Raw genomic sequence first — 10,245 nt, 5'->3', positions numbered from 1 at the left:
GCCTCATCATCTGGTCCAATCCATGTGAAATCTACTGTGAAACATAATGTCTATTTTAAATAAGAATCAAGCTAAGGCTTTTTCTGCTCCATAGATCAGTCGACAAAGGCGATGGGAAGGGTAAGAGATTAAGGGGGGGGGGCTTGGATTTACACACAACACAACAGTGATTAGATACACCAACATTCATGAATATAGTACATATATCCAGTAGAGTATTTAGAAACACACACACACACACACATATAGAGCACATACACAATTACCATACACAGAAAATAACAGCAGGAAACATGGGAAAACATCCTCCTCCTTATAAATCCTGCCTGAGGGTAGCGGCAGTGTGGGGATTGTATTTCCTGGAGCATTGCCTGACTGTTTACATCTCAGTTGGAGTGTGTTTGCTTGTGTGTGTGTGTTGGGGGCAGGGATGGGGCCTTGGCATTGTAATCACTCACTAATGACTGGATGTTATCTCACTCCCACTTTTAAATGAATGCAGAAGATCTACGCTGACGAGCAGTTGCCCTATTTCTCCACGCCAGGCTGACGGTTTGCTCCATAGCAACAGTGCCATGGATGCCATTTGAGCCACCATGTCCATCTCAGACACATTATTGTTATTCAAGAGATCACACTGACTGAGAAGAGTGGAAAGCAAAATAATCATGAGTCTTTTTGAGTTGAAATGATAGGGCTAAATTAGAGCCTTGATGTGAGCGCAGTACGCGTGTCGTTTAGAAAGATTGCTGCTCTCTTTTTGCCGAGAGCAGGTACAAAAGGCGGTGTTTAGATGCACTATTGCAAAAAGTATTTGGAGTAATTCTACACAACTCTGCATTTTCTGAGCCTATTTCCTTTAAAATAAGTAACAACATGAAGCATTCACCCTACCGGAGGGCATCATTATGCCTGGCTCTGTGTATATGGTGAAGACAACATGTGGGGTATGTGTTTAACATGTAGGCAAAGCTCTCAGCAAAAATCCTTCATGACATGATTCACTGAGCCAGACGTTAAGCCTTTTGCTAATACACCAGCAGCAAACAAGATCACATCTCCATCTAAGAATAGCTCTGACCAAACAATTCCATCTAAATATCCCAGATTAGTGTTTGGAATAAAGCGTATGTGCGCAGTGATCTGAGAGAGGGACAGGGCTAACTGGCCCCCATCCAAGCCAACTCTGTCTGGGCCAAGTGCGCCTTGCTATGTTAGCTGCTCACTGTGTGTGTGTTGTTAGTGTGTGTGTGTGTGTGTGTGTGTGTGTGTGTGTGTGTGTGTGTGTGAGGAGGCTGAGGAATAGGACTGTGTCTTCAGCCGCTCTGGACAGAGGCTTTAGAGCGCGGGGAGAGTCTAATCCTGTTTGGGCCAGGAATTTGATTTTGATTATTATCTCTCACAAACCAAGCCATGGCTTACCCCCATTTCTACAGCACTATCCCCACAACACACACACAAACACACACATCTCCCCCTTGCAGCCCAACAGATTTGACCTCGTTAAGACGCTTTAAAGGGGATTATTCTACTTTTATCACTTCGAGTGAAGTGCCCTTGCAAACATAGGCTTGGCATGGCTTGGCCTCCCTGCCCACTCTGCAGAACTGTCTCGACCCGCTGTGTAAGGCCTCAGGCCGTTCAAGCGCGCAGTAGAAACACACACAAACATGACACTTAAGGCACACTGTCCTGCTCGCACAAAAATGTAGTGAACTTTACCCACAAACACACACATGTATGTATGTACACAAACATAGCAGAAACAAGGTGGGGGTAGGGGCGCGCACACACACAAAGGAAAATTGTGCAGAGATTGCAAAGCCAAGGGAAATGGGCAATTTGTCAAGAGTGGGGAAAGTGGTGAGGCCGACAGGGCTGTGGGTTTGGAGACCATGGCTGAGATTAAAGCCAGCCTCGCAGAAGGGGGGACTCTAAGATTACACCCAGTACGGTTGTGGAGATGATTGATGCCTGCTTGTAAAAAGCAAGGTTATTACTTACAACAGCCGGCGGAACAGGGACGATGTGGAGGGAAGGAAGGAAGATTAGTCCCAAAGTTTGCAACAAATAAGTGGACAATGAAAGCAGAAAGCAGGAGTGCCGACATGTGGCTGACACGAGGGAAACCTCAGTTTCATCTGAAGTGCACTAAAGTTCTAGTCTCTGTTCATCTTAAAAGTTTTTCAAAAAGGTAGAGCAATTCCGTTCCTTGAATCTAATCCATGGCCATCTAATCTTGACATTATGCTTTATTATAGTATAATGTCAGCACGCTTAGCGGCACATTCACACAGGCAGCAGCATAGTGAGAATAAAACACTCCTCATTCATTTCAATCACACTGTGTTAATTGTGTGTTAAGGCTTTAGTAGTGTATGTCCAATTACATTCTTTCAAATGGTCAAACAGCATCTGTAGAATCCCGACATATTTTCTATGTTTTCAACTGAGCAAATGTGCTTTACACTTTTCATAACTTTGTATAAAACATCAATCCAACAAGTGTGTCCAATTCACTCAGCAATTGGCTAGCAGTGCAGGGGTCCGAAAGTACGGATTTAAAGTTTTCTCAGTTTTCTTTACACAACTTCTTTCGTCACTTTTTCTTTGTAAAAACAACGAACGAATACCAATGCCTTCACAAATAAGAAAGCTCCAAAGTGAGTGCAGTTATTCACATATTTCATTTATTAATCACATCAACCCTTTTCTATTACAGCAGTCTTTACCCCCTCCTACAAGTGTTGCCCTTTGTAACTACTATAAAGAAAATGTTTTTGCAAAAACCCAATGCCTTGACATCTGACAACATCCTAGTGCATTGGCTAAATACATGCAGGTACACATTTGTGGTAGAATATTTAGTAACGTGCACACTTAACATCGCTTTGTAGTGTTTTATTGTTTGATAATCCTTGAAACTAAACAATAATCAATATCATTATATAAGATTTATTTGGGCCAGGTGAGCGTCTATTGGAGAATGAAAGTGTAAGAAATCAAAATGACTTGCAGGGGGACTGAAGGCTGAAGAAGGGACTCGGCCCGGTAACATGATCTCTGACCATCGAGCTAACCAGCGGCCCAATAACAAGCATTTATTATTAGGCATGAGAATGGTGGCAGACTGGTGGACTAGCGGGGCATGAGAATGGTGGCAGACTGGTGGACTAGCGGGGCCCTGACGTCACAGCAGGGTGGTGAAAACACCTGCTAACATGAATTCTAAACACAAAAGAAACCAGTCCTGTCTAATACAGGAAGTCTGTCTTCACCACATTCCCCCCTCCTGAACGAGGGAGGTTTGCATTGCCTTGCTGTGAGTCCTTGTGGTGCCTGAATGAGGTCTTGGTGGCGATGAGGTGCCATATTGTTCCAGCCTGGAAATTCCTGCTCTCAGGCACACAAACAGAGCAGCTAATTCTCTTGTCTGAACTGGTGCAGTGCTTCGAGTTTTGGCAGGTCTAGGGGCCCTGGCCGGGGCGGGCCAATCCGGCGGCCCCCCGTCGAGCCGCTTTGTTCCAAACCATCGCACCGTTCTGCTCTGAGGAAAGACCGCCCCGCTCCACCACCACCTCCCACACACTCCTCGTGGGGAGGCACTGCTGAATACTGATGCATCCACTCCAATCCACACACCCCCCCTTCTTCACTCCCACACAAACCAACTGATGAGCTCTCAACTGCGTGTAAGAACGTGCACATACATTTTTTTTCTTTTCTTCAAGCATCTTTCTGAATTCCACACACACACACACACACACACACACACACACACACACACACAGTGTCTTTTTCTTGTCCCTGCCTCGTATAAAAATTCCACCATAATTATCTAGTTTAAAATAACAGTTTCATAAGACTAAGTAGCTTGTTAGTAACCTGTTAGCCAAGTGAACTTGCACACACACACATACACACACACACACACACACACACACACACACACACACACACACACACACACACACACACACACACACACACACACACACACACACAGAAATCCAAAAAACATGGTAAGACTCAGTTGACATCTGGTAATATTTATATTCTTTCTGGTGAATTTTCAGCGATTCTTTAGGCAAGACAAATCGGCCCAGGAAGAAAAAGAAGCACGGATACAACTTGCAAATCTACTTTTAGAGAGAAGTTCCTAATTACGTACATGTTAACACTTATTTTACAGGTAAAAGTTATGTAAAATCCTTCAGTGGTGACATGTTTTCTATCGCCTTGATTCAGTTTTTTCATGTATGATGTGAACTCCAAAGAGATGTTCAAAATGTTTTTGCTTTAGCTGTAATTGTACTAATGTGAACACCTAAACCTGTATCATATGTATTGGCGGCACCAATAACAAAATGCTCTTCAAAGAGAAAACATCTTAAAAGCTTTCATATAAAATGTTAAAAAAGGCATCTCAGATCCAAATCCAGGAATCATCCCTGGCCAACACAATCACTTCCTCGTGCTTGCTTTGTTTACAATTTATTGCAATTTGGAAGGGGAAAGGTTGACAGTTGACATCCTTTTTGGATTATATCCAACACTTTGACGGTAAGCTGAGTATTGTAGTAGTGCATAAAAAAGCCTTTAATTGAAAGCTAGAATTTAGGCAATTTTTCCCTCAGGTCTTCTGTATAAAGCAGGCCAATAAATATCAGTAATCATTCTAAATTAAAATTGACGAGTCATCTGATCAAACCATTTAGCTGATACTGATCTGTGGCCGGGGGTATAAGTCAGAGTGAACGTGGATTCAAATGTTACTTCTCTGCCTACTTCAGTCCAAATCAGTGTGTGTGTGTGTTTAAGAAAAGAATGGCTGCACCAATACACACCCCTCCCTTTCAACCTACCCCAAAGCATTTTGACAATCATCAACTGTGGCCCTTCACAAAAATCAACATCACCTGTGACCCATGGCCTCCACTCGGCCATTCTAAAGCAGGGCCTCCTGCAGGGTTCGGGCGGGGGGGCGGTGTTCGGGGGGCTCCGCGGGGCTCTGTTTGTCATGCTAATCAGCTGGCCTAACCTTAACGACCCAGACATCTGCTGGTCTGCGTGTGTCAAGCCCCACATTCAATTTGTTCCCCAGATACAAAAAGTAGATAAGACCCTTGAGGCTGGTAAGAATGTGTGTGTGTGTGTGTGTGTGTGTGTGTGTGTGTGTGTGCGTGTGTGCGTGCGCGTGTGTCGTTGCTGTTGATGGGTGGAAGAGAAAAATCCCTCTATTTTCATGCATGTACTAGAGCAATTATTGCCAGCAGAGAAAAGAGAGCTAAAGTGTGTTCAATGCTAAATTCTGTGTGTATGCGTGTGCACGCTTCAGTGTCTAGTACCCCCTGCCATCCAACACACACACAGGAACACGTGTGTGTGTGTGTGTGTGTGTGTGTGTGTGTGTGTGTGTGTGTGTGTGTGTGTGTGTGTGTGTGTGTGTGTGCAGCAGAGCGACAGAGAAGGGGTGGGGGGAGTTTGTTTAATGGGCGAGACAGGGGACCATGGGGATTAAGCTCCCCCCAGCTGGAGGCTTTAGAGGAAAGGCTGGGGGCTGTCCTGTTAATTCAAGTGGGCTTAATAATGCCTGTGCCCCCTCTGCCCCTGACCCTCCCACCACTACATCAGATCTGGGAGGAAACGCATGATAAAGGGAGACAAGCAGGAGGAGGGGAAGGAGGAGGGAGTGTGTCAGTGCGTACAACCTGTGGCCATCTCTACACTGGAGCATGGGCTCAGGGGACTGCAGAGAGATTTCGCCTCCATATTACTTCGCTGCTCTCCGGCTTTGGCAACGGGCCTTTCTGTTGCTCCACTTTCACACCACAGCCAGCTTTGTTGGAGCTGCATTAGGATTAATCAACACCCAAAACAATATGGCAAATGCTATCAACTGGGTCAAGCACTGTGCCACTATCAAATTAGGCTTTTTCCTATTAAACCAATGAACTGTGCCCGGAACAGTGGATTAGAAATGCAGTCTTTGACTTTAAAAGCTAGATGAATCCTCCCTAAACCTGGGTCTACTTTGTGTCTAAAGGGACAACTATCTGACATAAGCAAAACCAATGCAATGTTTCTACATCCTGGCAAATCTATTAAAAAGGGAAGCACCTCCACTAGGAATGACTAACGCCTGAGCACACGATATCTACCCAAAGAACAAAATGTCAAACTGTGGATGACGGAGATTAACCCGTAAAGAGCATCTGTAAAGAAAGCTAATGGGAAAGAATGACCCGGGTGTTAAGGCCCGGACACACCAATCTGAGTAGGGCGTGTCGACGCTCATCGTCGGCCTGACGACCATCGACGGCCAAAATCGGCTTGGTGTGTCCGGGCCTTTAGACAGGAACATCTCTCTTGTTTCTAAGTAAGCATCAGCTAAAAGCCATGCATGAGGCTTTTTATTTTACACTTTAATTTACAAAAAAAATAGCTTTGAGTATCCAAGCAAGGCAAACATCTTCAATCAGCTTCTCTAAAACCCCCATGAAAAGCCTATACATAATTGTAATGCAGTTGTGACCACGCATCACCACCGTTGCCAAATCCTCTGCTGCTTTAAACCCTCACACGAGAGGATCCTTGATTGTGCCTTCCATGGTGGGAATGTAGCGCTTTTGTTCACATCACACTGAATTTTAACGCTAATGGTTCTGCAGAGAGAACAAAGGAAAAGAGAAGCAAAGCATATTTGGTGCTGACCGAGTCATTTTGAGAGATCCATCATCTGTCATTATGAGACAGTGCTGTTACTCTCATCCTCCAGCTCCTTATCTTTGACACTCATATCTATATGAGTGTCACATATTCTCCCCATCCTCAGGCCCGTGTGACAGGAGCAGCTGAGGAGGAGGAAGAGGATTGAAGAAGAAGACGTGTGTGTACTGTATATTTATGTTTTAAGCCATGAGGAGAGGTGGGGTGGGGGGGGTCGACACACAGGTGTATTTGTGGAAATGGCTTGTTGTAGCAGGTTAAGGCTGAAGCAGCTGCAGAACGAGGGAAGGGACATCCTAAATTCCCAAACCCCATATTTAATCCTGTGTGCCGGGTCTTAATGCCCCAATCAAGCAGCATAAGGGCACTCAATTGGATTAGAAAAATAAACTGCTATCAGAAAGGCAGGCAGGCGGCATGGAGGGGCCCAGCTGCTCTCACCTTGGAGAAGGTGAGTGATTTCTCACCCCATCAGGAGGTGCCTCACCCAGAGGAAGGAGGGTGGTAAAAACAGGGCTCTTAAGTGACATTTCGTCCCAGTAATTTGCTCAAATTAAGTGCAGCAATATATTATCTCAAAAATAATTATGCTTATCCTTCCTTTTTTTAAATTGAACAGAATATTACAAATATGGCCGCAGTTCTGTTTCTACAGCCTAACTCGAAGAGCAAAAATAACAAGACTAACTCCACTCCTTAATTGGGCTTGTCAACTAGCCAGAAGCTTGCTCGTCATACCTTTTTCTACCAAAATGATTCCATATATGGAAGTCTTTTTATATAAATGTGTTTTGACTTTTGAGTTGTATGATGAAAAGGAAACAATAGAGTCCCCAAAGTATTTTGCACCCTAACTATGTTTTCCCTTTACAGCTGAAAAAGTGGCTTTTTATGTGAAACAAAAAGGACTTCTTTGATTGAAGATATGTTTACAAACAAAAAGCACAGTAGGTGTTTTGATTTTCCGTTTGAATTGTTCCTTTAAAAACACAAACAAAAATCCTCTTAGATCATCAATTTCAGAACACTTAAGTTAAACTCAGTAGGATGAGCAGCTTATACAGGATTTCACTTATCTGACAAGCCAGGCCAGAGGTTCACAAATCCTCACGTCCTGCTGTCTGAAACACACATGAGCTGACTCCCATCAGCAGCAGCAGCAGCAGCACAATCAGGCTGCCACACACACTGGCTGCCAAAGGGCAAACACATTCATGTCACAAAGACTTTCAGGTTCTAGCTCCAGTAAACAGCTCTTCTGCTTTGAGTAGTAGAATAACTAGCGGTGGAGACAAGACGTTGCCATGGAGAAGCAGTGGGCACAGTCCCTGGCGACATAAAATACTTTATGCTGTTGTGTTTACCTGCGCTGCACTGACACGCACACCTTTGTTAGATTCGCCCTTGCAAAGGAAAGGTGAAATGGCAGCCAAAACCAGAAGGTGAAAATACAGGCTAGTCACTACATGTGGGTTCCGTTTGGCACAGTAAGAAGCCAATTAAGTCGACTCATTCATTCCATTTTAAGTGCCGAAAAAAAATCCGCCAAATGTTTTGCTAGGCGATTAATCCGAGAAAGAAAAATCTAAAAATGTGTTGGTCAAAGCTTCTCAAATGCAATCATTTTATGCTTTTGTTGCAGTACCAGATTATAAAAAAGGAGTATTCTAGGGTGTTTTTATTTAAAATGAAGGCGCCTTCAACTGTTTTATGGCATATTTATAAAAAAAAAACCCGATTAATCCATTAAATAACAAAATAGTCAAGTAAACATCAGACAACGTAACACATATAGGGTTTTCAGTAACCAAGGCTAAAAAGCGAAGTTTAATGTCATCACGAAACTCACTTCGTGATACTCTTCATAGGTCTTGCTCGTTTGCCATTGTCTGCACAACATAAAGAAAGGTTGCGTCTTGCAAAAACACTGTTAAATATTGCTAAACGATATTACTTGCGATAACCTGATATAAAAAGTGCACTTTCTGTGAATTCCAGCAAATTGCTAATTGAATTATAGAAATAAAAAATGAGATTATTCCCATCATTCTTTTACTCAAAAACGTTTTATTCTCTCACACAAACTAAACTACTGAATTGCCGAAATAATAACTTCTGCAAAGTTGTAATGACAGACATACCTGCATATTTTCACAGTGACAAGTAACACAATTCAGGAAGTCACTTAACATAAATGTTTGACCAATGGGCTGAGAGCCCTCATCCCTGATGAATACATGCCCTGGACTGAGTCTCTGTTACCATGGAAACTTGAGATTTAGGGGGAACAGAGGAGATGTGAGCCTTTTACAAATCATAAAAAAATAGTGTACAATGAATTGTGAGTGGTTGACAACACCACTATATTTTGCTGCACCTACACCCCAAGACATTAAACATACATTATGGCACTTTTTTCAGAATGCAGCCCATTGAAAATGCACTGACACAAGGGTGAACACATCTTATAGTTGTGAAATGTGACAGCACTTATTAGATTTGTAGGATTTTTACAGGAGTCCATTATCTGGGGAACAGTTAATGGACTCCAGTTTAAATCCCGAATACAAAATGTTTTAGTACTTTGCACTATTGTAATGTAAATTACCCAATGTCTATACTTTAGTATATTTCCATTTGAGTATTGTGAATATGTATACATTTGCTGTTAATATTATTTGTTATTATTTATGTATTTATTTTATCTTTAACTCACGTGCAATGCTTCACAACACTGCTGCTGTGAAAAAAATTATTTCCCAATTAGGGATGAAGAAAAGTATCAATCTTTTCTCTACCATTATGTCTCTATTTTATAATGCCAAATTATACCTCTTCTGTAAAATTTACCAGAATTAAACAATGCAATGATTACTGCCCAAAACTTTGTTCCTTATCATAACTCTTTACATTATATTACCTGCAAAAAAACAAGTTGCATACATACTTTCACCTAATAACTACCCTGCTACTGTAGATTCTATATTTCTGCAAAAAATGTCAAATTGAAAACCACTTACTGAGTGTCTTGATTGTGGAAACATCATGTCAATTCCTTGTTGTAGCTCTCCTTCCCAAACACCAATCAACTGAGTGCGTTGTGTTTATATTTCTCCTTGCGTTGGTCCTTTGTCCAAAGCTAGCCCTGCCTGCCTCGCACAGGAGCTGTCCAGCGTTAGCAAAGGATGCTAACGGTAGCTAGCGACCCCCCTAAAAAAATAATTAAGCCGAATATAAGTAATTCACGTCGAAGTAAAAGAGTCCTTGTCTGGTTGGTGCTAGACCATTCAGTTGCACTTGTCCCAACACCGTGTTTAATGTGTCAGACAACAGGAACCGTACCAGCAGATTTTAGCTAAAGCTAGCTAATTCTTCAAAAGCTGTCAGTCAAAATGATCCATCGCAGTTGAAAGCTTTCCGCGTTTAACGCTCGAGCGGCAGCGACAACGCGTGTAAATATAAAAAAAACGTTACGCAAACCGTTTATGGCTTTAAGCTAGGGAAACACGGAGGATA

Source organism: Notothenia coriiceps, unplaced genomic scaffold (genome assembly GCF_000735185.1).
Source record: "Notothenia coriiceps isolate Sejong01 unplaced genomic scaffold, NC01 NC01_scaffold00004659, whole genome shotgun sequence".
Classification (NCBI taxonomy): domain Eukaryota; kingdom Metazoa; phylum Chordata; class Actinopteri; order Perciformes; family Nototheniidae; genus Notothenia; species Notothenia coriiceps.
The sequence above is the reverse complement of the archived record's forward strand: the minus strand, read 5'-3'. Positions refer to the sequence as shown.